At 30.5% G+C, this 7,035-nt stretch overlaps 1 pseudogene; it reads right to left on the bottom strand.

Annotated features, from left to right (window-relative positions):
- Positions 1–3,749: 3,749 nt before the first annotated feature.
- On the bottom strand, positions 3,750–6,611 carry LOC149888026 (uncharacterized; annotated as a pseudogene).
- Positions 6,612–7,035: the final 424 nt, after the last annotated feature.

Consider the following 7,035-nt stretch of genomic DNA (forward strand, 5'->3'; position numbering starts at 1 on the left):
CTTTGATGATTTGCAATTGACCAATCAAAACAAGTGTGAAAAATATTATATCCGAGGAAGACATTCTAACGTTGACTGCTTTTATCTCGCTCAAAACTATTTCGAGATTCCAAGACATACCATCAGAGAAAATGCTAACTTTATTTGTCTCTTTAAACAAGACCAAAAAAGCGTTAATCACATTTATCAAGATCACGTTTCCTGTGATATGAAAATAGAAGAATTTAAAAAGTTTTGCAATCATTGCTGGAATGAACCTCACGGATTTGCCGTCATTGATTTATCCTCGAAAAAGGATTGCGGAAAATATCGAAGCGGGTTTGATGATTTTTTATTTTTCTAAAACAATTTAAAAAATAATTATTATTTAAAAAATGACAGGTATAATCATCGATGTAGATGGAAAATCAAGTGTTATCACCACTGAATTTTTAGATAAAATCGTTTTTGACGAAGGAAAAAGTTATGAAATGGCTTTTCTCGGTCTTGAAACTTACAACAGCATTCCAAATGTAAGCAGTAAAAACAATTATTTCAAATACAGCATGAACAATGGAGCTCATTGGGAGAACATTATCATTCCATCAGGAAGCTATGACATTAAAGACATCAATGAGTATTTGCAAAGGTCTATTTTAAACACAATAAAAACAGCTCAACGTGGAAGTTATATTATTGCAAATAAAATTAATTACTCTCCAAACAACCTTCAAATTGGAATCAATCTTAATACTTTAAAATCAACCATTAAACTTGCTTTGAATTATTTGATTGACTTTAACGTGGAGAATAGCATCTCTTCAGTTTTAGGGTTTACTAAAAGAAAATTAAATTCCAATTCCGAATACGAGTCGGATCATATCGTTAGAATTTCAAGCATTAACACCATCAGAATCGTTAACAACGTTATCGGATCATCCTATATTAATGGAACCCAATTAAATTGCATTTACTCCTTTTATCCAAATGTTAGTCCAGGCTATAAAATCATCGAGAGACCAATGCATTTGATTTATCTTCCTGTTAAACTGTTTGAAATTTCAACAATGGTTACTCGTATCATTGATCAGAATGGAGATTTGGTTGATTTTCGTGGAGAGGATATTACAATACGATATCATATTCGAGAAGTGAAATAAATAATTTTTAATACATAAAAAATGAGCAATTATCAAAACATCAAAATTAACATCTCACAGAGTCAATCTGATAAAATTAAAAAAGCTATGCATGATAAAACCGATACTAGCATTAAGCTTTCTCATCAAGACTTGAACGGTAAACATGTTCTCGCTATCACTAATGCGCAATTGAACAAAATTAGAAAAGCGTATGAATCTGGTAAAGGAGTCACTCTTAAATTGAGCAAAAGACAAATTGCATACAACTCAACCATTGAAGGCGGATTCATCGGAGCTCTTTTACCGTTATTAGGTATGATAGGTAGCACTCTTGCCACAAAAGTAGTCCCTGCTCTAGCCACCGGATTGTTAGCAGGTGTAGGCTCTTCTGCTGGCTCTGCTATGGTTGATAAAATTGCTGGGCGAGGTCTTTTTTACATGAGCAAAAATGGAAATGGAATGAAGATAAAAACTTTAGGTGGAGAAGGATTGTTTATCACCCCATGGACTAAAAATGTTCACGGTGATGGACTCTTTGTTAAAAATGGAAAAGGCTATCAATCTATTGGATCTGGATTATTGCTCGGACCTAACTCACCCTTTAATAGTATACCCTTTTTAGGCGCTATTCTATGAAAATCGCTTGTTAAAAAAATTCGGATAAACTTTTTAAGAAATTAAAAAAATGATCGACTTTCAATGGATTGACGTAGAAGGAATTGTTTTACCCAATGAGGCTTTAACTAACTTTCAATTGATAAAGGCTACTAAACAGTTAAAATTGAAAAACTTTAGAGGTGTTTTTGTGAGGGATGAGTTACCAAAAAAGTCAATGAAAAAAGAATGTGGAATTGTCAACACAGGAGATTCTAGTACAGATGGATTTCATTGGGTGTGCTGGTATAAAGACGTTGACAAAAAATACAGCTTTGACTCTTATGCTCAGCCTCCTCTTGTTGAATTGACTAAATACTTGAAAAGCCCGGTTTATTATAACAGTGAAAGAGTGCAATTTGGTAACACGTCTTATTGTGGTCACTTGTGTCTTTACGTCTTAAAAAAATTGGATGAAGGTCTTGACTTTCAAGAAGTTATCAATACCTTGTGGTTTAATTTTTAAAGAATAAATTTTTTTTAAAAATAACAAACCATGGAGAATATTCAAAAAACACATCACTCATCAAGATTATTACGACTGCTTAATGATTAAGATGGAAAAGCTTGCAACCATGAACGTCTTCCGATCACATGAACATAACATTTACACCGAAGAAATCAACAAAGTCGCTCTCAGCGCTAACGACGACAAAAGACACATCTTACAAGACGGAATTCATACCCTAGGCATTGGACACTACAAACTAAAACCGTGCTTTACATTTATGGATTATGATAAACTCTTTGGTCTAGAATAAATTACGAAAAAGATACAGTTTTATACTTCTTTGCAGGTTCCGGCATGATATTAACAATGAGATGGAAATCTAATAACATTTTTACATTTTAAAAACACAACACCATCTTGAATTCCTTAAGTATGGAAAAGTATCAATGAGCCAGAATCCGCATATTGTAGTAGTAGCGGTATCAGGAAAAAAGCTGATACAAAGATAAAATGACAGTAAAGCGTATCTAAGTATATAAAAAAAAACTATTTAAGCATTTTTCTTGGGAGGCATTTTTTAGGAGGATATTTTTCTTGATACCGTCTAAATTCCATACGTTCCGTCATTGAAAATTTTCAAAAAGATAACTGTTCCAGCTTAAGACTAGTAAAATATTTCCATGTTGGCCAGGAATTGAACTTTTTTTTTAACCAGGGTCTAACAATGGTTTCAAAGCAAATGCGAAATTGTTCCGGCGCTAGGAATGGTTTTAATTGCCAATATAATCATGGATCGGAGTCGGTTATTGATATTTTAAAGGTTCACAGGGAAAAAAAAGTCTAAATCCGTTCAGACCAGTTGTTGCCCCAAATTAAATTAACTATGCTTTACTGCAAGTTTTGTTTCACTGCATTTTACTCTCTCATACAATATCCTTTCAGAGAAAATGTTGACCAAAAGTAAATTTACTTACTTTTTAAGTATAGATTACTTTTAATTGTAACTAAAAGTTACTTAAAATGTAAACTTAAGTAATCAAAAGTAATTTTATGTAATTTACTTTTAATAGCCATTTCATTTTAGTTATAAAATAACACATGTCTACTTAGGAAAACTTATAATATAAGCAAATTTTATTTACATTTGATTGCATGTAACTTTTTTATAATGTATTTTAAAATGCTTTTTTTTTTTTACAATTACTATAATATAATTTTTTTAAAAATAAATTCTTTTTAAATGTAAAAGTAAGTTACATTTCGAGGTAAAATTGTATTATTTAATGCAGTTTTAAAAAAGTAATTAACTTTTAAATTTAAAAGTAAATTACTTTTCCATGTAACTCAATTTTAAATGTAAATGTAAATTACTTTTTTATATAATCTACTTACATATAACTTACATTTGAAAGTAAATTCACCTTTCTTTACAAAATAAAAATTGTTTTAGAAAAGTAAATTACTTTTAAAAGTAAATTTAAGTTTTTTTTGAACGCTTACAATTACATACGCAATTTACTTTTTCATAAAGGCTTACTTACTTGAGTAAGTAAAAAAAAAGTAAGTAAAAGTGCCATCCCTACTTGTCTTTCAAGTATTATTAGAAATGCATGGGAAATTATTTCTAATGACTGTTGCACCAAGACATCAAATTCTATATTGCCAGTATCCTCAAATAATTTTTCATAAAGTTTATCTTTATGTATTTTAACATCTCTTGGGTCAAATACAGGTGTTGCATTGAGCATTGGAGAAGCATCTTTGCAAAGATCTGACAATTTCATTTTTAAACGAAATAAATACTTATTCATGCTAAGAATGTTTTTCTTTTCTTCAATAAGTCTCCAAAGAGGACCAGTAATAAGCTTATCAAAAATACCTAGTGCACGAGATTCAGCTAAAAATAATATATTTGATATATCTTCCTTAACTGCCTTCAGTATATTATTAGGATTTCGCCATTGACACAAAAATTCTTTAATAGATTTAGAATGATAATACAGTGCAGCCCCATTATAAAACAAAATGTTAAATCTATTGCCTATAAAAGGAGCAAACATACACTTGTCTTCACCTTTTCCAATGAGAAAAGAATTGAAATATCCTGCCACACCAGCTTCATCACTACCTCGTTTGTGGAATGCTTTACATGCAGTGCGTATCAGTCTTGCAACCCCAGATTCAAAAGTTTTAAATGCAAAAGTGTTTTCATGAGCATCACTCAGAGCAATTTTTTCAAATGAATCCAGTACTTTATCTGTCTCAGTTGCAAAGTTTGTTAAAAGATGTAACTTGCAAAAAAAGTTTGACATATCCTTAAATTCATTTTTCTGTTCAATTGTTAAACTATCCCAATGTTCTATAACTTTTGGTAACAATAGCTCCCTCATTTCTTTGAACTAACTGTTAAACAGTGGATTGACAGAACCTAAATCTGACATAGTTGTTTTGAATGAACAAATTAACTTTGCAAAGTTTTTTTCCCTGTCCTTTGTGTCTAGAATATCACAAATATCATATAACATTTCTGTTAAAGAACTCAAAATTGATGCAGCATCCCCAGAGGCCATTTCTGATAGTCCAAATGATAGCATTCTACCGCTTTTGGTAGTCAACTGAAAGTTTTAATAATGTCTGTAATATTTGGTTGTTCCATCTCCATGTAAACAGTTTCCTGTGTCTTTTTCAATATTATGTAACATTTCTTCTAATACTTGAAGTTGTGCAAGAATTAAAGCTTCTGACATAAATCTAGATCTTGTACCTAATGAGGGAAGTTTTGTAATTCCTTTTTTTGCAAGTTTCTTTAAAACAATTTTAATAACATCATTGACCTTGTTCATACTGACATTTAATGATAACAGCTCCATGATAACTTCTCGAATATCATTCGAATAACGTCCTCTTTCAAATGTTACAATTTCCTCATCTTCCAACAATTCTAAAAGAACATTTAAATGAATATTTTCTTTGTTTAATGAATCAACTTTTGCACTAAGTTCTTTAACTTCCGACTTTAAAAAAGTGAGATTTTCAATTGACGAGAAGGAAATTGTTTCCTTTGTTTTACTTAAATTATTTTTTACACGACTTAATTTCTTTTTGAGATTTCTTTTTTCTTGACTCAACATTTCAATTTTTGCATTACTATTTTCTAGCATTTTTTGAATTCCATATTTAAAGTTTGAGATTGTTTTTCAAATTGTGCTTTTAATGCATCAATTTGAAAAACAATCTCATAATTGTTTTTTTAACTTTATATCTCGATAAACAATCTTCTTGTTTAAATTTCGAATTTTGTTTGTTTTATTCTTTAGTTTCAATGTGGTAAACTTTTTTCTAGACTCAACAAGCTTTTGTTTGTTGCTGTATATAGTGCTTTACACTGCATGGCTTGTCTTATAAATTCTAATTTCTCTCCATTTCTGGTTTTTACAGCTAATTTAAGTTGTTTTTTTTTCACTTTCAAGACCATTCAACTGGTTACAGTAGTTTTCAGAAACTTTTTTAAAACTGTCGATTTCTTCAACTTTGCGCTTTAGAGTTTTAATTTTGATTTTGAGATGTAGGTCTTTCACAAGATTTTTTTCTTTTTCAGATGACGTTGATTGTAAAAATGGTTGAACATTTGTTTCACATAATGGTGGTATAAAATTTAAAAGCAAAAATTCTTCTTTCTGTTTTTTTAGTGAGCAACCTAACTTTTTGAATCACTCTTTTTATTTTCGAAAACAAAGTAAGGTCATTTTTAGCAATTTGGAAACTGGAAAAAAAGTGTTGTCTAAAAACTGTGCACACATTGGGTAAGCTTTTGTCTTCTAAATTTTGATACCAGAAATACAGATCTCTATTCTGCATTTCAAACAGCTAGATATAAAAAACTAATTATATATCAAAGTCACATAAATAAGCGCTTACTAAATATCCATGTAGATAACTAACTATATAGGTTAAACGGAATACCATAAAGGCGTCTAGGAAAAGATCGAAAAACTGATGGAAAGTGTATTTTTTAAATTGATAAGTCCAGATATAAAAAGCAAATGGTTATAAAAACTAATATCAAATACTATTGTATAATAAGCTTAATATTCTTTTTTGAGGTGCTAGAATGCCAAAAAAGCAATGTAAGTCAGCATATTTACTTGTCAAAATGTGTAAATTAACATAACTATGAAGAAAACGACTTGAAAAATTTTCTGGCATCTTTTTTAAGGAACTTCAAAGAATGAACTTCACAGAACAACATTTTTATTTAACATTTGCTAAAGGTATACAACGGGCAATTTGGTTTGAAATTAGATAGCTAGCCGAAAAAGTTGCCGAAAAAATCGCGTTTATTTATATGATGAACTTGCGACACGGAAAAAGTCACGTGACTGAAGTCCCTAATTTCATGCTGTGCTGGACTAAGCCAGTGAGTGTGTTATCATGCACACTATGACAGCAGTTATGCTTGATTGCTGCTCAACCAGCAATCAAGAGCTCCTTTAAAACATTTAACCGATTTCGCTGTAACAATTTTAGTCGGAAGTAAATTCCATGCATTTGCAGTTCTATTAAAAAAGAAATGTTCTCTTGAAGGGTGTAAGCAAATTCTTTATGGTATTTAAAACAGTTTCCTCGCAAACAGTTATTAACAAGTGGAAAACATTTTCTACTGTTTATCTTTTCAATACCATGCATAAGTTTGTATAGTTGAATTAAATCTCCCCTTTTTCTTCTTTTAGTTAGCGTTGTCAAGCCTAAGGCAATGAGCCGATCTTCATATTTGAGGCAACTAATTGATAAAACAAGTTTAGTTACTCT

This window comes from Hydra viridissima, unplaced genomic scaffold (assembly GCF_058129835.1).
Source record: "Hydra viridissima isolate aposymbiotic clone 2 unplaced genomic scaffold, HvirCarnegie_v1 scaffold_5, whole genome shotgun sequence".
Taxonomy (NCBI): domain Eukaryota; kingdom Metazoa; phylum Cnidaria; class Hydrozoa; order Anthoathecata; family Hydridae; genus Hydra; species Hydra viridissima.